Source organism: Ochlerotatus camptorhynchus, unplaced genomic scaffold (assembly GCF_037179485.1).
Source record: "Ochlerotatus camptorhynchus isolate MF236.1 unplaced genomic scaffold, CSIRO-AGI_Acam_v1.1 ptg000324l, whole genome shotgun sequence".
Classification (NCBI taxonomy): Eukaryota; Metazoa; Arthropoda; class Insecta; order Diptera; family Culicidae; genus Ochlerotatus; species Ochlerotatus camptorhynchus.
The window spans coordinates 851,474-873,432 of NW_027040812.1; the positions used below are offsets into that span (position 1 = coordinate 851,474).

General features: G+C 38.1%; 2 protein-coding genes across 2 annotated transcripts in view; one reads left to right on the forward strand and one right to left on the reverse strand.

Moving 5' to 3' along the window:
• Nucleotides 1–6,352: 6,352 nt before the first annotated feature.
• The window catches only part of Fak (protein tyrosine kinase 2 Fak), a 330,869-nt gene continuing 315,262 nt past the window's right edge, over nt 6,353–21,959 (forward strand). The window contains exon 1 of the mRNA XM_065229902.1: nt 6,353–6,832. The gene's annotated coding sequence lies outside the window, so the exon portion shown is untranslated. The remainder of the gene's footprint in view (nt 6,833–21,959) is intronic.
• Nucleotides 9,261–21,959, reverse strand: part of LOC135708017 (ninjurin-2-like) — a 379,282-nt gene continuing 366,583 nt past the window's right edge. The window contains exon 4 of the mRNA XM_065229956.1: nt 9,261–9,272. The gene's annotated coding sequence lies outside the window, so the exon portion shown is untranslated. The remainder of the gene's footprint in view (nt 9,273–21,959) is intronic.

The following is a 21,959-nucleotide window of genomic DNA, read 5'->3' on the forward strand; positions in this document are numbered from 1 at the left end:
ATTGTTGCCTTTTGGGCTTTTAAAAGTGTATCATAAAATCTCCTCTGTTTACAAATTGAACTTTAAGGATGGATCCTCATAGTGAATAAAAACCAAATTTATGACAAGGATATCTCGAAGGATAAACGAAGTTGGAGGAAATATTCAAGCGATGCTAACGACCGAAGGGAAGCCGATTTCAACAAAATTTAGTTCTTTAGAAGAACCAGCACGTCCGGCGGAACGGGTACCATCAACGACTGAGCATCTGGTGGAGAAGAGTGAAGTGAGCGTGGTCCTCAAATTCATAAAACATTGTCAAAACAGTCTGAAAACAGACCAGCCTTCTCCAGACCTTGCGAATAGATGAAGATCAGAATAACTGGCGTCAGTACCGACAGCAAACCACTGAAACTGTCAGTTAGCGGACACTAGTTGGTTTCCGATCCATAGCTGCGATTTTATTCGGTGAAAGGGTCATCACTTGGAAAAAATTCATTCAACCGTACATTTCTGCATCGTTTGATGGTGCACTTCCAGAACCATCCGGAAGATGGGGATCTTTTCGGGAATGATCGAGGTTCCAGCTGTGCGAAATGCGAAATGTTAGGAACACTTTCTGAGTAACTGCTTCCAAGCCATCGGGAGAGAATCGCCTGGAAGAACGCTGATTTGCACAGCGCAACTATCGAAAGATAAACAAACTTTGACGTCTAACATTTTGTAGGCAACATTGCCGCCATAAATGCTGCCATAAATCTGAACGGGTTAGGATTAAGCAAAATGGCTTTAGATAAATACAATTCAGTCTACAAGTTTTCTCCATAAAAGACATTTCAAAACCTTATGAATTTGTTAAGGATTTCTTGAAAGCAAAATAACTTTTTCACAAATGGCACATGAAAATCAACTTTTATGCCTCCGCCATATTACAATTATTTTGTTTGTTTTTTACAATCTTCGATTTTCAATCTATATTTCCTTGGATATAACTTTATTTAAGTTAATTTAGCAATGAGAAAATATTTAGAATGCAAAAATCATGAGAAATAAAAATCTCGGCTAAGCTTAATGATCGATCCGAAGAATATATTTATTTTTTTCTTATTGTTAAATAATTAGTAAAATCGATGTTTTCCATGGGCGGACTCAAGTTTTTCGATGTTTTCACATACATTTCACATCAATTTTTATATGACACCTAAAACTAGGCCACTTCATGAGAACTATTTTATAATATTTGAAATTCGGCAGTATTTGTATATGATCAGTTTTTATTTTAATTATTTTGATAAGATCGGATGGTATTTATGAATCCTTTTTTATCTTGATTGTTGATTTTGTAGTGAACTTAGCAAGCAGCTAGGGTAAATGGCTCGGATAATGGTTTAATTCTGGCCAAATAGCTTTTATTGTAGCTTAAATACGGTTTTGAAATGGATCTCATCGTACAACCATTTTGCAGTAAATCAATCTTGAAGAGCTTTGAAAATATACCCTTCAGAACCTTTTCCAGAGTAGGCCAACTAGACATATTCTAGCATCAATAAGGTTTTGGTGGATGCATCAATGGCAAAGCAGTATTGACCAGGGTTTTATGAATGTTGTTTTAAAGTAGCTTTGTAGCATTTCATAAAACTTAAAATGTTACTTGGGCTGAGACCGACACATGTAAGCGGTTCTTTTGACATACGAATCAGTTGAAATAAACGAGAAAATCAATTCAATCAAACGTACTCTTTGATAACACTTAATTTTACATTTTTTCCTTTGATTTGTTTTCTGTCGATCTTGTTTTCCGTGCTGAGCACCAATGCTACTGACGCCAGGGAGACAGCACCCACACCTGGACCCTACATATCGACCCATCAACTCATGAACCGGGGATCAACGACTTTAGTTCCCTTCCGAAGGAAGGCATGATCAGAGATGTTATGCCTCAGAACATCCCGGCGGCGCCGACTGGGATTGAACCCAAGCCTGCTGGGGTGAGAGGTAATCACGCATACAACTACACCACCGGCACCACTATTAATTTTACATGAAATGTTTGTTTACGTTCCATGATTTACGTCCAATATGGATTACGTCTCGTGTGAAAGAAGTTATTTCTAAGTGTGTAGCGTTAGTGACCTTGAGCTGTCGACGATCACCACTGTATTATCCTTACACACTTAGAAATAACTAATTTTACACGTGACGGAATGCGTATTTGAAATAAAATATTAGACGTAAACAAACATGTCATGTAATATTAAGTGCTCCAAGAGTTAAAAGTTCGTTGCTCGACGAAAAGTACGTTTGATTGAGTTATATCCCAAGTAACAATATAAATGCTTGGAAGATTTATTCTTATTTTATCATTGTTTTATCATAGCATCCCTTCCAGCCTGTGGTTGTATTACGGTTTTGTGTGCTTGTCATAAAATCAGGCCGTCAAGTCGTCTATAAAACTGTTTTATGACTACTAAATTAAAACTCAGACTTCATAGTTTTAACGGTAGCTGTAAGGTGGTTCTGCATCACTACTTATAACTGAAGAATAAAACCAAAACAAAACATACAATTATGTTTTATGGTACACTTTTTATGACCGATATAAAACTTGAAGCAGTCTTAGACCTTCATTAAAGCTTCATTACAACTATCATCTTTATCAGAGGCCTAAGATTCACAGATAAGAAATATACTGCTACAACAAAAAATACTCTGAAATTTTTTGTCATTATAAAAAACAAATCTATTCAGATATATGAAATGAAAACCCCTTCAGTGCTTCTGAACACGATGAAGATGAGACGATCGACAATATGAAACTCCTGGAGGAGCTACAGTTATACGATCCCTACATAAGGCACAGTGCGGTGAAGGAGCTCTTAAAAATATTGAACAAGCGGCTTTCCGATACACTTCCGAAAGATCCACGAACCCTTCTTAAAGCAACGCCGACAGTTTCACTAAATCCGTTTGGAGATGGCCAGTATTGACATCACGGCTTTAAACCTTGTATTGAAAAAGCTTTTAGTGGATCCAATAAGCATTTCTTACATCTTGATTACAAGCGAAAATAGGAGGATCGCTTGGAATGTTGGCTTTTTGACAGGTGGTCATGGTTTTTGTTTTGTTTTGATTCGCTGTACCGAATAAAACCAGCAAGCTAGTTATATAGCTTAAATATAACTTAACGCTCTCAATTTGGACTACGAAATGCTAAGATACAACCATTAGGTTTATGTTATGCTATAGAATTCCAATCTAGGAGAATATGTTATATTGAGGTATTTTTAAGGAGTAGCAAGTTATAACGAAAAAAAATGTCGCCGTATGAACAAATTTCACACAGTATGAATAATTACGCTTTAATTGATAGGCAATAAAACACTTTCATACATCTATGTATAATTAAATAATATGTGACTGGTTATTGCTCAACAGTAGTAACAGTTTTGTACTAAATAGATAATCTTTGAATGACTCTTTAATGCATGGTGCTAATGCAGACAAATTAAAAATATCCCTATATTTTAGTATTCATATGGCGCACTAAATTTATGCTCCTGTTTGGTATAATAATCACCATAAATATTGCACGGCATGCTGTGAAGCATATAAAGATTGGTTTAAAATTATAATAAAGTCGTCTTATTTTCAATGTACAATAATATCAGCCATTATTACCAACTGACAAGGATCATGATTTCACATCAAACATCGAAAGAATAAAACCACAATAAAATATTTCTCAATATCCAAACACCCCAACTTAAAACCTTCAAAGTTGTCAAAATGTTTTGCGTATCATGTTTTATCAACTTCTTCAGGAGCGATTTATGCGGTTGTAATATAGTTTTATGGTAGTCATTAGAAAGCTGTTAAAACTTTCTGACCTGGAGGAGGTTTTATGTTTTCATTTTTAACAATCACGTCTAGAGTGTGATAAAACTGACATAAATCCTATGCTCCTAAAGTAGTTCGCATATCAAGTTTTAATGACTGCATTAAAACTGGGCCAATTGGCCATGACATGCCTGTATTGCGGTTCTCAGGAGATTGTTAAAGCAATGTGGTCGTCAGTGAATGTTTTATAATTTGGTTATATCAACTGCTTAAATACTTAAATAAAACAAAAATTGTTGCTTGGGATATTTCGCCTCTTTTATGACTCAAATTTATGTTAAAATTGACGCTCGTATATGTCACTCTCAGAGCACCTAAATTTACATTAATTTTTCTAAGTGTGTAGCTAATTTTTACGAGGATAGATCTCCACATTCACCATTCTAGCCGACTCACGTTGCTCAGATCAACTGACTTCTCTCTTCGTTACACATGATCCACCATATTTCGTCCATGGTATTCGACTATCAGCTTTGCAGCATCCTTCTAGTCATCGTTGTCTACTTCACGATCCACCTTACAATGAGCTTGAGCTTGAGCTTGAGCTTGATTGACCGCCCACGGTTGCTACTCTGTTATTGCCAGATCAGCTGTAATTACACAGAGAACCAATAGACGATGCTACACGATCCACCTTACAATGCCACCCACCAAAAACACTTTGATGTTGTCCGATTCTCACCGCTCGTGTGATTCATAATAACCGTTTAAATTTATAAAAACTTCATATTTAATTTACTCTATCGTTCTATCGAGCAACTATAAATCATCAACCAAACAAATGAAAATCATCCTAAAATCCAAGGATACCGCAAGCAATCATCGAGAATGTTGATTTGTCAGCTTGGACCGTCAGTCTGGGCCCGCGCTTATGTTGCCTATTGTCCCTTGTCACAAGTAGGGATAGGGATCTCAGCTCACTGGAAAAACAAGCTACTGATATTGATATTTGACCATGCATCGGAACCCTGGTCAGAACCTTTTCTTGCTTCCAATCTCAAAACCGAGTTAAAGGCGCAGCTACAAAGTAAGACCATTCTGGGGGAGGCTGGGTTCGATTCCCGGTACGGTCTAGACATTTTTTGGGTTGGGAAATTTCTCGACTTCCCTGAACATAGAGTATGATTGTACTTGTTACACAATTATACTAATGCAAAAATGATACCAGACATCGAAAGCTCTCACTTAATAACTGTGGAAGAGCATATAGAACACAAAATTGAGAGTACGCAATAAGCTACTATGCGATAAGTAATGAGCTTGAAATGCATGGAGGAAGAAGAAGTATTGGAGTGGGTCAATACAGACATTCCTCGATATAACATAAGTTACTTTTTTCACTCCCTTTATCAATTCCTCGCCAACTACCTACAACTTAATTATACAAATCGATAATACCAAAAGATAGAGGATGGTCTCTTCTGTCCGATGATGTTACTTTGCTTGCTACAATGGTCGTTTCGAGAAAACGGCGATGGAAGTGAAAAAGTCAGTTACTTCACATTCAGGAATGGCTGTATTTTAAACATTTAAATTCTTACAAAGACCATCAAACTGTTCAAATTGATCGAGTCATTCCTGACAGGCAACCCTATGATCTTCACCACCAAAACAACAATATGTATACATTGCCACTAAACTAATCGGCTTTGAATGTGCCCCACCGACCATGACAACAATTCTTCCAATTTCCTACCGCATTGACCGCCTCGCATATACATACCTACCTACAGCATCTAGCAAACTGTCTGTCCTCTCTCGCAATGGGTTGCGGCGCGTTCGCGATAATCATGACTCACCAGCCGCATCACGTCACTGCGTCATCAACATCTTCCTGAAGCCCCGAAGCCCCGGTAGATTGCTCCCCTCATACCTACTCATCCTATACGATGCATGTTTTGGTTCAATTCATCCTTCAGCATCAATGGCGTTTGTTTTGGTTTCGCTGTCGGCCTGCAACATGTAGGAAAGCATATGTATACCTACTCTTCGCTCTTGAATTAAATGAACTCGAGAGTGAGTAGAATAATGAACCCCAAAACGATAAGTTTGTTTATGTTGGATCCGTGAGCGTGAGCATTCATCTCCTCTCTCAACAGCATTCAGCGATGCAAGTCGGTGAGCATAAGTGCGCCAATAGAATAACAACAACAGCAATGGAGCCGGGTGCAGTTCTATGCTTCGTGGGAGCATTTTTTGAGGCACATTGGGTGGCACACGGCGGCAAGTGTTATGCCGGAGCAAACAAGGCAGCAAGCAAGGGTTCATTTGCGGATGACCGTGGCGGCCGGGTCTGTGTGCGCCGCGCACATGTAGGAGCCTGCCTCTGAGAATCGTCTGAGTGCGGAGGGTGACGTGAGCGCGCGATGCGGTGGTGGTAGGACCAACATGCGATCGAAAAGAAGGAAGAAAAATTGAAATTTGATTCAGCTGCGGCGCGGCACTTGCGATGCGATGCGGCAAGAGAGTTTGTTTTAGTACATCGTGAGCTTTTGACAAGTGAACAACCGCACCAAAACATACTCGGTACAAGTACGCGCGCGTGTTATTGTGGTTCGTCCGCGAAGAGTACCTACTATAGTAGTTCCGGAAGGACACCCCTGGAGTGCGACGTGTAGTTCGGCCTACGCAAAATGCGAACGCACGCGAAAGGGAACATTTCTGAGTTCTAGAAGGGCACGTTGTATTGTTGTTACGGACAACGGACACGGGCCTTGGGAGCTGCGGAGAGCTTGTATTGGCGAGTGAACACACGCGATTGCAGCTCGTGGATTTTGTAGGATTTTCAGTGTCAGTGCTCGCGATTTATAGCCGGTTCGATTTACTGTTCCAATCAGCATAAAAAAAAGTGCGCACTACGGTATTCAAAATCGGTTTCAATTGTGCCGACCTGCGAATTCAGTGTGTCTGTGTATGTGGATTGCAGTGACTGAAACGAATCATCGACCGAAGAAAAGTGAGTTTCTCAAAGGAATGAAAACGAGAATGCTAAAAGATTAGAGAGATCTATTTATAAATGTAAATATTGAGCCGAGAATCTCCGAGTTGTGGAGAAGAAACGAATCACGTAGATCCACCCAGTGCGTTGAATTATTGTTGTTTGGAAAGGAGCTGCGAAGAGAATAAGCACTATGAATAAATGGTCAAGATTACTCATATTCCATAGAAGAAAAGAAAGAGGCGTCCCATATTGGATTACCGGTATAGAAAACGAGATTTTCCATGGCTTTTCCCCTTCTGTCCAGATCCGCTGCATGGAAAATTCAATCAAACTCACAATTGCTTAGTCTTCCGTAGCGAAAGAAAACGAGGTATTTCAAATTGAATTAGTGCATCCGTATGCCGTTTCTACCCATATGCTATTAGACAATCTCGATTCCGATCGAACATAATTGGTTATCTATTCAGCTTGGGCGATCAATAAAAATCCCACACTCACGAACACACGCTGTCCATGTAGCAGGGTATGAACGGATACTGTTGTTGTTATTACACTGCTGCGGCGATATTGAACTCCGGATGATGAGGGTCTTCCCTTGATTATCGCTCGCAGAGTGGATGCACGATGACGAGTGATGATGGTTATGAGGTGGTGAGTTTAATCAATTTCCTTCCGATTTTGATGAAGTCTGTCATCCATGGCAGCGCTCAAAAGGAATCATCGGAAGAAACCACAACAATCGGGGACGATGCGTGTTCGTTTTCATACAGTAGCTGGCAGTAGCTAAACATGGCTTCTTGCCATCGATGTTCACGAACATATGGGAAGAATAGAGGAAATTAAATTGGGGATTTATTAGGTTGCGATACATAGTGGTGTGCTGTTGGTATTTGGCACCGACCAGGACCTACCCTGATGATTCGGGCGTTTTTCGCTTCTGTTTATATTGGGCTATTATGTTGGGCGAATCGAAGATTGATGGGCTTGCAATGTTATCTATCTGCAGGGCGTTGTTCTATGTTGACCGATTTGGCTTTGGCTTGCTTTGGAGATATTAGGCTTTACGTTCCCATGTGTAGATATTGGAACTGGAGATTTTTTCGTAGGATTAAACGGTGATTTACGAGTTGCAGGCTGTGGTATCGTTTAATTTTAAGTAATTTAATTAATTCTTACTAATGGCTTAAAATTGATTGATGAATAAGTGGTTGGAAGGGAAATGTTGCCTGAAATGATGTCGAAGAAGTGTAGCATGTGACACTGAGTATTTATATTTAGTTGATACTGTTGTTTATCAATAGTTGGAAATCAGAGTGACTTCCATTCATTATTCATAAGATGTTATAATGTTATGATGTATTTGTATATTAAAAGGATGTAAAAAATATTTCGTACACATAAAACCTGCCAATTTTGCTTTCAAGAGTCATAACCAGCAATTTTTTGATCGCTATTCGCGAAGAATGAAGAATGAAAATAGGTGAGCGGGCAGAACTTGTCATTGTTTTAAGTGAATGTAATTTACATTTAATGAAAAACAATTGTGGGTTCTGTTCACTCTTGTTCATCATGCATAATAGATACAGTTTTGAGTTATTGACAGTTGTAGCTAATATCAAAACCTACAAAGGCTTCATACATCATTTTACGGAATTGTGTTGATGAAAATAGTTAGAGGCAAATAAATGTAAATGAATGCATGAAATGAATGTAAATGGTTTTCCATGCCTGGTAGACACTAATCACATGCACACAGTCAGCTCAATTGGTTTGAAGACAGCCGAGAAATTCGAGGGATTCCTGCAGCCACATGGGAAAATTCGTTGCGGCATGAAAATAGCCGTTTTCGGATTTTGAACGACTGCTATACTGCCGTTCTAGTCGTAAATGTTCCACAATACTTACGGCTTGCATAGAACATAGGATAGTTAGGTATATTACCGCAGTATATGAGTGTAAAATCTTCCACACTTTGACTTAAAACTGTCAACAGTAGAACGAAACAAGCGAGAAAGTGACAGAATGTGAAAAACATGCTCTGCTGAGCGCAAAGCTGATTAAAAGCATTACTGAACGAAAAAGATCAGGAATCAGTGAGTGACTCTGACTGTTCTTGGCCTAGATATATAATCAGCTGGTCTGTTTTTCAGATATTATCCATAAACCTGGTTCTTTCATGTTTATCTGCTAAAAAATAATACTTTTCTCCATATCCCTACCAGACTATTATTAAAAATAATGTACACTACCGTTATCGGAAATCACTTTGCATGATAAAAAAAATGCACTGAAGAATCTTTCTTACTTCCTACTACGCTCAGAATCAGTACGGCACGTTCAGTTGTCTTTTTCTGTTCAACTCTTCGTTCAACGAAGACATTGGATGTAATGTGAAATTGTAGTTGAGGGAGATACTAAACGGATGACAGTATCACACTTAAGGTTTTTTTTTTATCTAGTTCGTTCATTTGGAAGACCCAAAATTAATCCCAAATCAAAGCTTTACGGAGCCAATGATTAATTGTTCATTGTTTTTAACAAAATTCGCTTGCCTAGTAGTTAAAGGGGTACTTTGTCGAAGGATAGGAGGAGGGGAGGAGCTTGGGGTAGGCTTGAGATGAAATTTGTTATGTATAAGGTGACCGAAGTATATAATTGATAGTTCCGTTAGAGTATGGCAGCGTGAAAAATGTATAGAGAAGTTGAACATTAGCACAGGGCAACTTTTAATAACGGTACGAATCGAACGAGCATTTCTTTTGTCAAGCTTCCTTTTTGGTACTCTTCAAGCCAATCCCAGATTACTTTAAGAATACTAACCTTAGATTGTAAGTTTGATTAACCTTGTGTTTAGTTTGTGTATTGTGGGTGTAGTTTTTTTTTAATGTTTGTTTTCAAGATGAATAGAAATAAGTTCATGTTTTAGGAATAATTAAATATTTGTATAATAAATCATATTTCAAACCCCCTTCTCCCTTTCCCCACCCAAAAAATTGTAAATCTCCACTAACCTCGAGACGACCGCGAGTAATCGGTTCAATTCCTTTAACTCTAGATTTAAGACATTATTCATGTATAATGCAAATGATAACTCGGCTCTGTAAAGTTTATTCGATTGAGCCTGTACAAATAAATTAATATAAAAAAAAACCAATCCCAGTAGCCACAGTTGTTTTTCATGAATTCTCTTTCAATAGATTATCAATTTTCGAAGACTTTTTTCAAATGTGTTCAAGAGTATTCTTGAAATGCTCTCTGGTTTTTCGTAAATTTCTATAAATATTTTTCAGAATTTCCTAGGAATTATTTGGAAACGCATATAAATTTTCTAGGAACTATCCTTAGCATTTTCAAAGAATTCTTAAGAAATCTAATCGTAATTGTATCAAAGTTTCCTAAAAATGCTCCAAGAGGTTAATTGATATTTGTTTTGTAAAGTTTATAAAAATTATCTTCAGCATTTCCTATGTTTTCTTTCAAAACTACTCCCAGGAGTTCTTTAATATTCTCTTTTAAAATTGACATACAGTAATTTCTTTTTATTTGATGTTCGATTTCGAATGACAATTCATCAGATTTAAATTCCATTTGAATTCTTATAAGTTTATTTTTTATTAAATGAAAGGATGTGTTTGGATTTTATGTCGGAATTTTTTTTGAAGCTTAAGAAAACCCTTTGGAATGTGAATCAATTTTTTTTTTGAATTATTCTTGGATTTACTTCCTCAACATTCCGTTATAATTTCTTTGAAATCCAGTTGGATTTTTGTTTTGGCTAACTCCAATTGGAATTATTCTAGATCACTCCTCACAACCAGAGGCGTCGGTGGTGTAGTGGTAAGCGTGATTACCTCTCACCCAGCAGGCCTGGGTTCAATCCCAGTCGGTGCAGCATAATATCTTTGATCACGCCTTCCGGGAAGTAAAGTCGTTGGTCCCCGGTTCATGAGTTGATGGGTCAAAAGGTAGGGTCTAGGTGTGGCAGCTGCCTCCCTGGCGTCGGTAGCACTGGTGTTCAGCTCGAAAACAAGATCGACGGAAAACATATCAAGAAAAAAAAATAATCCTCAGAAAAATACTCAGATGTTCTACCTATGTCGGATATATGTTCGAATTATATTCATAACTAAGACTGCTGCTGTTTCTTTGAAATTCTTCTCAGAATTCCCAAATAATTCTCCCCTTACCGTTTGATTTGATTGAAGATTAGAACTATTCGTCGAAATATCTTCAGATTCAGATTCCCTTGAAATTCTAATCACAATTCTATTGAATTTCATATCATAATTCTGAATTTCTTGGGAGTGTATTCAGTATTCCATTGGAATTGTCATAATAACCACATTGGAATTATTCTCAGAATTCTTTGCAGTGTTCTTTTAATATTCTCCTCAGAGTTTCCTTTAGAAATCTCTTTAAAATTGTCCTCTCAATCCCCATAGAATTATTCTGAGAAAGACCATGTAATTTTACTTATAACTACCCTATAAAAACTACAATAAATGCAGCCGAAGTTCTCATTACAAAGTTCATGAAAATAATATCATTACCCTTGAATTCTTTCCAGAACTACCTCGGGGCTCTCCACGGAGTTCTTAATATTACTTTCATAAATTCCCCATAAGTTCTCTTCAATCATGATTGTCTTAAAATTTCATCCACTAAGTTCAGCCTAGTTGAAGAGCCTTGACAATTTCCTGGAGGCAAAAATCTTGGATCCTATCCTAAATATGAGATCGTGGGAAAATATTCAAAATCCAGCAGCATCAGTATTTAATATTCTTGCCCTGGATCTCAATTTTTAATTCAATCTCAATGTTTCTACAAAATCCCTTAGTATAATCTTTAACTTTTTCAAAAGTCGAATAATGTAATTTTCTAGAAAATTTAATTGTGCTTAACTGAAACTCAGAAAAATTTGTGTACATTTAGTAGCATAAAAAAAATTTGATGTTTTATTTTCCTACTGCATTAGGGAGGGACATTTTCTTTCTGCTTGCCTGTGAATTTGCCTTTGGATTAAATATAAATTGCAGTATGCAATGCAAGGAGTTACTCTACTTGCTACTAGGGGTTTCAACACCAGTAATATCGTTACCAAAAACCGTTATACCAGCCCTAAACCCATTACGGAAACCGGTTTAACATGGCTTAAAATACCGGAATTTTCGGTAATAAGTCATAAGTTTTAAAAAAGTCACAAATTTTAAATTGAAAATCAACTTTTTGTACGCTACATTGATCTGGATCCACTAGCAGATTGATAATAGGCCAGTGAGGCTAAACCCACTGATCTACACCTAAACGGTCTATAGTACAGCTTACATTAGTAATATGTACTTTGACACAGACACGTCTAGTAGCGCGACAAAAGATCTTTTGTGTGTTCAATGCATATCCATATGGTCCTGCTCTCTCGTATTTCCCGTCTTTCCAAACTTCATGCTTGCTCTATCTAGAGTACTATCTAGCTTTAATGTACTCTCATACTCCTAATAATTTGAATTAATTAGTTGCCGACCAGTACAAATCTAAATTGCTTTACATTAGATCACACGGCAATCACAAACGTATTTCATATAGTGGAAGTTAACCAATTGAATTAAGTTGTATGTGGGCTGGAAATGTATTTGTTACTTTGCTAATAAACTAACAATAGTTCAGCCGTCTTCGGTAAATTTCAGGACCAGCTTCTCTTAACCATGATTTTCTGACTATTTTACGAACAAGATCTAATTTTTGTTTTGTTGTTTACAACTGTTTCTTTTTGTTCGTTTGCATATTCATAAAATATCTGTGTTTTAAATCATCCAAATAACATTAACCGTCTCTTTCTCATATTAGAAAATATGATCTACAACTTTTCGGGCCGTCTATTAATTGTCAATCCAGCATTATTTATGCTCCTTCGTGTGTTCTGAAGATTACAACTGATTAGCATTGACTAACAATTGAAATACTATTGACTCAAGAAAATAAACTTTAAGTAATTATTTCGAACAATTTACAATTACATAACCTAAATAACATCTTTCGTTGTAGCACTTATTTGCATTTCAAACCATAGAACTACGAAACTGGTTTTCATTACCGAATTACCGCGTACAGGTGCTGTGGTGGTGGAAAAGAGTTTACTGTCGGGGAGAGGACAATGTTGTGCGTGCACTTGTCTATATCGAGTATTGTGAAAACGGCACACTTGAGTTCCATTTGATGACGGTACTCAATGGTTAGTTGTGATGTAAGGGGCACGGTGGCCTAGTGGTGATAGTTTTTACTTAGTGTAAAGGTGATTGTGGGTTTAATCTTAGGTCCCCTTTCACTACTGATAGGATTGCAGTTCAGGCCTTGCACATTTCAAATCTTATTTGCGTGAATTTTGAAAAACACATTATCAAATCTCACAAGTAAAAATTCTGAATTTTAATTGTGATGTAAACATTCATCCACGTAAACTTGTATTTAATTTCACACAACCGGGCAACTTGTAAACAAAGTTGTTTACAAAGATGGGCTTTTGTATACAATATTTGCTGCATTGCATGAAATGTCTCAGAACTTTACATGATTTATAATGTAAACTTATATGATATGTGACGCTCCATTTATGTGCATCATATTCAACAGAAATTTACACTACTTTTTCGAACTGTGGCTGTTATGGTATTACATAGCAAGGTGAATCCTTTTGCTATGCATACTACTTACTAGCATAATCTCCCTTCCGGTGACCATTGTGGGGATGCAGAGGTAAACAAACATCTCCAAAACATCAATGATCACTTTAATATTCCTTCATCACGGCCACCTGATTTCAAGGCTGGCTCCATTCGTCATATTTAATACATGGAGCCACTGAAATGTGTACAGTTAGAATGGATGGTAACTCATGGCTCCATTTAGTATAAGCAATTTTATTGATTCTAATCCATCACGGAGTAGCATCTTATTGATATGTGCAATCAGTCTAAGCGACCATTTCTCAATCCAAGGGTCGCAGGCTGAAGTCAGGTGCATTGCAGAAATTCAGAAATGTTGATTATATGTTTTTTAAATGTCTTGCAAAATTTATCTGAGTTCAAAATTATGATAATCTAAATAATGGCAACCTATTGGTCTTCATTTTTTGGGGATTTAATTGTAATTTTGGCATTTTATAGCCAGTATGTACACAGCTAAAAAAAAAAGTAGTGTAAATTTCCGTTACTATGATGCACATAAATGGAGCGTCATATATCATACAAGTTTAGATTAAAGAATGTGTAAATTTATGAGACATGTCATGCTATATTTCATATATTGTATGCAACTGTCCACTTTTGTTTGCAACATTTCTTACAAGCTGCTAGTTTACGTGAAAAGGAAGTTTACATGTATAAATGTTTGCATGCATGGATGTTTACATCGCCAGTAAAATTCAGAATTTTTTGGTGTGTAACGTCTGAAACTTAGCCGTATTGACTTAGTTGACCTATGTTCGGTATTTTAAGGACCATTTTGAACCGTCGAGATTATTGTTGAGTTGTTGTTTTTAAGACTATTATAAGAGTGCTTAGGCCGTTCTATAAATTATAAGCAGGGTGCCTTCCATTCATTTTGGCTAAAAGCAACACTTACAAATTGTTAACTCTTATCTTTATTTTCAAGGGATTCTGGGAAATCTTATTTTTATTTCCTGACTCCCGGGAAGTTGATTCCCGAGAAAATTAGCAACCCTACAAAGCGGTCTAGAAATGACCTTTGGCTTTCCTTCAAGGATACCGAAATATTCTTTAAGTTCGCTAAATTTCCTCGGAAAACGAGAGAAGGAAATTTATTTTCCACATTTGTCGAAAATCCGAAGTGGTCAGTTACAAAATACCAGACAACGTTAAAATTAGTGAACGCAAAAAAAAAAACCCAGAAAAAATGGCAAAGCCGAGAAATACGACCGGAAGCTGATGATCTGGCAGTAGATCTTCAGTTGTGGCAGAAGAGTTTCCAAAATAAAATATTTTCGCTTTCAATAAAAGTAGTGGAATAATTTTCGAACATTTTTTAAATGAAAGTACATAAAAAGGCTACAATTTGACTACTTAACATTTTTATTTGGTCAAACCAATCCAAAAAAGAAAGATCTGATTTCTTGCGCCCAGATTCGTAGTGGACCATGCTTTAACAATGATGATGACGTACAGAATAGGATCGTATAATAAGTTGAATAATGAAGGTTTTAATCAAATCTGAAAATAAGCATTACCATGTTTCATGTCGAATTATCAACAGCAATAAACGAATTCCTTATAAAGCGATGATACGTGTCTATTCCAACCACCAGATCATCATCAAAGCATTGTTTTGCTGGAGTAAACCGTACGACGAAGTTGCAAAAAAAAAAAAAAACTGCCCATTTTAACCATTCCCAGTTCCCAGTCGTAACCAAATCTGATTCCCAGAAATCACACACGGCGTAGTCTGATAGCACAACAACGACGGCGGTGACGGCAGTACTAGCAGACGCCATAATTAGCATATAAGCACTCGTTTCAAGGAACAACGCATCCATCGATCCCATCACGGACGGACCGCTGGCTGGTCGGCCACGGGTTTATTAATAAATTAACTCCTCATCATGTACTTCACACCTTATTGATTTTCGGCAGGGTTCGCCTTTGTTTCCGGCTGAACAGGCTTCCAACATTAAATGTTGAAGCGCACTTGTTTCGCGGCACCCAAAAAGTACTCTCGTTCATCCGGCATGTCATGGTTGAACCGGTTCGTATCATCGCTAAAGTTCTTCTCTGCCTTATGACCAAAGAAGAACCGCAAGAGGGAACAACGCGAAGTCCGACAATTACTAACTACCCCGGTGCTCAAAGTAATGTTGTCCACTTGTCCCTGGCGAGGAGAAGGTGGCATGGAGCAGTGATTGATTAATTTGTACGCACATCGTGCGGTGGTTGGGCGGTTTATGTACAGCTCCGTGTGTTGAATCATGTGTAACTTTCAACATGTCAACCGCCAGTTATCGGAAGATGAATCTGTCTGATCTCGGCAGCAGCCGTTGATTTCATTTTGTCCGGAGTCACAGGACGATGAGGTCCTATACACAGGTTTCACCGCTACAACTTGTCATCGCGTCTGGGTCCGTTTTGTCGTTATCAGTGAGTGCGATCGAGCTGAACGTCGTCGGAGGTGTATTAAGTAACGACAAGCCAGGAAATCGATAAATCAGTAGGAATAACGGTCAAAAGGGTGTCATGGCGATGGTGATGCTGGCGTTGAAAACTGTGCGTGTCCTGAAGGTGAAAGGAAAAGTTTTGTCCCGTTTTGTATGGACATTGTTCTTGATTTATGATCTCGTTACGAACATAGCTGTTCTTCGTCAGAGATATCCTTTACCCTGCTTTTACAATACTGTCTCCAGTTTCAAGTATCAACAAACAAACATGCATGCCGGAAGCTGGTTACAAGATCTATTTATAGCGTACAATCGATATTGCCTTCGCAGAACTGCATAACATTTCTCCAAACAATGCTGGATTTCCACAATGGCTGGAAGGCATTCTGTAGTCAATTTTTCTAGCGCTGACAAAAGACTAGACAATTTAATAATATTTCATCCACTCACCCTTCTGGGATTCTGGGCCGAGAGAAGCGAAAACCACGCACTCTCAAGAGCGCAGAACTACCGTGCACCTAGCCTGGGTTGATGGGACATTCGCTGATGGTGTGGTGACTCACTTGAGGATATTTATGGTCGTAAACAAGAGCGTTAGAGCGAATAGCTGCTGGCCGCCGAAGCATGCAAAAATACACAAACCATATAGCTCTACACCGGAGAAGGAAGAATTACTGCCTTGCGCTGCTGTTGCTAGTGTTGATGCAGACCAGATCTAAAGGAACATGAGGATGACGAAGACGACGACGACAAACGTTGTGACTGCATATGACATATGTTGGCGGACGAAAATAAACTTGTACCACCAGTGCAATCCAGCGAGTCAACAGTAAAATATGTAAAGCATAAAAGATGTTTGCTGGTGATATCGACCATTGCCTGCTGGCCCAGGAGCTACATACCAGAAGCGTGCGTGCGTGCGGTAGGGAGTAGTACCTTACCTACTTTTGTGTTCAACGGAATGATGGAGTGTGTGCCCGTTCACTGGTTAACGTCTGTTTTCTGGAGAATTTCTGTTTTGGACCTTTCTCCGCAGATCTCCTTTTTATGGTTCGGGTGTAAACAAACTAATTAGGGCGTTTATGGTTTACAAGCGTGTGGAAGCGTTGAAGAATCGCATGCGTAATGAGGAAAGACAGTTTTGGCAGATGGCTGTCCTTGCGGTGAGTTACTTAACAATCGATTCAAGATGATATATTGCGGTACTCGTTAGTGTCTAGCTCAGCGTGCGATCATTTTCAACCAAATTTAGAACCGACTCCGTTGTCCCACATTTTTCGTTTATCGATATGGAAATCAATTCCGGCCGAATTCACCTGTATCTAATTTCGGACCGGATCAATAGGCAAATCGTAGTTTGGTAATGTAAACAAATTTCTACCGCTTTTAAAAAGCCGATTATCTTAGCTTTCAAACGAGTGCATGGAGAGAAAGAAGTAGGAATCGATCGGTTGCCAATTTATTAGATGGGGGCTTTCAAAGCTAGATCCCGGATTTCAAAGAAGCTGAATATTTATTCAACCGATGAATTATGACAATACCCAGTAGATTTTGGAATGTGAAAATTTTTGTCGACATGCACACCTGCCATGCAGGTTGCTCTATTGTAATGGAATTCCATGAAAGCATTTCCATAAAATATAAACATTGCAAGTGGTAGACCCTTCTAGGAAAAATCACACCACCGAACAATTGTGCAGTGCTTTAATATTCATGATTATTTCCACTCTTTCTCCTGAGTGTTTTGTTTCAGCGGGATCAAAACAAGGTTGGGCAGGTTGATAATTAGTGAGGAAACGGACTGTTTTGATTTTGGGCTCGTCGTCGTCGTCGTCGTCGTCGTCGAGACAATAGGTCATTCACATCAAAACAAACGGATTTCTTTCCATAAATATCCGAGTGTGTACCTTTAGCGGACAATGGACGATAATTAATGATAATTGGCGTCCCATTAGCAATCAGGTTTGCTAGCGCTTTGCCACCATTGCATAGCCAGTTTCGATCATTGGTCGAATAGACGGAGTCAATTTCCAAACAACAATTCAAATTAAGTAATTAAACAATCAAATTAGTAATTATTTACATTAAAAAAAATATTTCGGAAATAACAAGATTAAAAACTTTTAAACTTAAATATTTTCTATTCAGCATCTTCTACATACTTAATGTAATAAATACTGGACGGTTAGTTAATCCGAACATTTTTTGCCTTTATCGTGCACCAAGGTGTACCGAAAGGCTATAATATTCCTTGAAAATATATTTTTAATCAATGGTCCGGAGAGTCAAGTGTCATATACCAATCGACTCAGTTTTATGAGATCGGAACATTTCAATCTGTGTGTTACTCACTTACTTTTCTCTTACAATAAAACGCTGATTAATCCTTGTGTGTTCCTTGTTCCTAGGGGTATTAAAAGCATTTCTGGTTGTATAACAGCAAAAATAAATTTTAATATGACATCCAAGAGTCGAAAATTTCATGTTATTTTTATGGCCACAAAAATAAACAAATGCAGTAATAGCAGCGTAATGTCAGCTCATGCACTGTATTAATGATAATTTTGTCCTTTTTGGCAAGTCATATTACACCATATTTTTGACACGATTGAAGTGCATCCAGTTCGATGTGATATCAAAATTAATTTTCTGCTGTGTAGGAAATGATTAAATTCAAATATTTGCAACTTGGAGATAGAACAATTACCGTAATACGGCGTGACATTGGGCCAACAGTTTTTTATTGATGCAAATATCTTGAAAATATAGAAAATCATGACTAGAACATGAACTCCTGGAAAATAGAGTAGATAACATTAATCAGCTGTTTTTAACGGTGCCGGTGGTGTAGTGGTAAGCGTGATTACCTCTCACCCCAGCAGGCCTGGGTTCAATCCTAGTCGGCGCCGCCGGGATGTTCTGAGGCATAACATCTCTGATCACGCCTTCCTTCGGATAGGAATTAAAGCCGTTGGTCCCCGGTTCATGAGTTGATGGGTCGATAGGTAGGGTCCAGGTGTGGGAGCTGCCTTCCTGGCACGTCGGTAGCATTGGTGCTCAGCACGGAAAACAAGATCGACGGAAAAAAACAAACCAAAGGAAAAAAAAAAAAAAAAAAAATCAGCTGTTTTATTTGAATAGTGCTATAAAGTTAAGTGTCATAAATAGAGACTGTACTCGAAAAAAGTGAGACACACAAAATGGTCACCAAAAATTAATTTTATGTCGGATTTTCTTCAAACTTTCAGGGAATAAAGAAAACATTATGGTCAGGTTCCTACTTCATTGCTTTATTAGATCTCCGCTCCATATCTGAATGCCCGCACCTTGGCACCACTCTAAGGTTTTGGCGAAGACAACAAATCAAGAAGACTGGCAACTCTTTCATTTTCTCATACAAAAGCTTTGAGACAGGTACAATCACGTCATCTACCGCTCAAAGGTAAATGTTTCAAACGAATTTGATATCAAAGATTACATCCTCTGGAGAAGGGTTTGTGTATTTGCTCATTTTTCTATGCGTTGCTTCCACCTTCACTCAAGCGCAACGCCATTGTATCTGTCGCTTGGATTCTGGCAAAGTTGCCAGTCTTCTTGATTTGTTGTCTTCGGTTTTGGGCAATGGTGGGGCCGACTTCTTTTGATGCTTGAACCCACTGTTTCTTCAAAGCTAACTCGTCCTCCAACACCTAAGGTATTTTACGAATTCTGGCCTTCATGATGGCGCAAAACATCTCAATCGGGCGAAGTTCCGGCGAGTTCGGTGAGTTGACGTCTTTTGGTACAAAAACAACATTGTTGTCTCTGTACCAGTCTACCATCAGCTGCGCGTAGTGGCAGGATGCCAAATCCGGTCAAAACAGTGTCTCTCCTCCGTGAGACCGCAGGAAGGGCAGGAGACGCTTCTGGAGGCACTCGTCCCGGTATATTTTCCCGTTGATGATACCCGTCGTGATGTACGGCTACTCATCTTGTCGCAAATTTGCTCAACTTCTTCTTCCTTACATCCTCAGAAACGGCCAACCGTGATGCGGCAACGGAAAACTCCTGCCCCGGCAACTGTTTTGTTTCCGCCTTGATGTATGTCTTGTCGTCCATCACGACGCACCTCGGTTTCGTCAGCCGCTCCCTGTACAGCTTACTGGTGCGGGTTTTGGCCACCGGGTTTTGTTTGTCTTTCCGGTTCGGTGTCTTCCGGACCATCGTTTTTTGGACAATCCAGATGGAAGCATCCGCCTTCTTTGCCGAACTGCGGATTGAAAGTCTCAGCCGACGCTTGGACAGACTCAACACCTTCTTGGCCTTTACAGGGTCGATAACCACTTGACAGATTGTAATGAAATTCTGCCAACGTAAACATAACACTCTTAGCTAGTTTCAGTAAAAAATTCATCAATTATTTTTCTTTTCTTCCCTAAATGACATTTTTTTAAATCATAGCTTAATATAATTAACATAACAGTGGTTTGAATGACCAAAATATCAAATGAAAGGTTACTAGAAATACTTTTCAGAAAAAAATATAAAATGTTTTAAAAATTTGAGTTTTGTATAGAAGAACTTTGATTGTATTTGTTTTCATGGTTTGTTGACAATGGGCGTAACACGTTTTTATATTTTTCTTTGAAAATTTAGGCTTTTTTACACAACATAAAAAAAATCAGCGATGTATTTTTCTTCGTTTTTGAGTTAGGATTTTTTTAAACTATCATGTTTAGAAATTTCGCTCATTACTCCAATACGACTAGATTACCCTGCGTCTCCATTGTTACATATCGAATGTAACATGGTTACATTACTTGCTTATTTCAATTTCTTATCCTAGACTCATAGAATTCATAGAAACTTGAATCAAATTTATTCATTGCTTTTGGGTTATGTGTAAATAATAATTACCACAGTGATTCGTAGCATAGGGATTCAAATAGAATATTTTGACGTAGGACTACGTCTGTGATTTCTATATTCAGTTCTAATCACTGTGTGTGGTGGTGTCCGGTCGTCGGCATCAATAGCAGCAGCAGTGCTTTCGGCACGTGACGTTGAACATTGATCTCCAGTACACAACGAAAGGCTGCATGCAAGCAGCGAGCTGCAGCCCACATGAGCATTCATAGAAGGAGGAAGAAGCCACATCTCGCAATTGATCGGAATCAGCAGCTCTTCGTGAGTCGCTGTGGGCCATCTATGTCAAGCGCGTCATACTGAAAAGCATAAACAGAGAGAACCCCTCTCAAATTCCTATTCCTACACAAAACACAAGATCCTGCTGCAATTAACATAAAAAAAATGATTAATATATAAGAGCACGTAGTCCTACGTCACCATTGCGTACAACCCTATAGGGCTGTCTCTTGTAGTTTTTTTTATATAATGTTTGGGTAGTAAATCTTTCACGGACTATTTAGAACTCCATATCGATATCCTTTTGGACTAGAATCAATGCTTTGATAAGACAATCTTATGGTTTCCAACTATGCACATGGCAGGTTTGAAATAAAATTTATTAATTTGTTTTATTTTTTTTATTTTAATAAATAAGACTAAATAAGACTATAAAACATACTTAAAATTACTTTCAAAGTTTCACAGAATGTTCTTCTTCCGAGAACGAGAATCGTTTCACAAGTTCATCCTTAAATTTACCACCATGCATTGTACCTAAGAACGAACACCTTACCTACCAAGTTTTCCATGTATGATTTTAGCATGTGCTCTATCTACACACTACGAAAAAGACATGTAAATTTCAGTGCCCTGAGACCGACACATGCAAGCGGCCCTATTGACATAAGAATCAGTTGAAAAGAACGAGAAAATCAATTCAATCAAACGCACTTTTCGTCGAGTTGCATATGTTTTAGTTTCAGGACACTTAATTTTACATGCCATGTTTGTTGACGTTCCATGATTTACGTCTCGTGTAAAAATAGTAATTTCCAAGTGTGTATGTTACTTGTTGAAGTATTCACTTTGAATAAA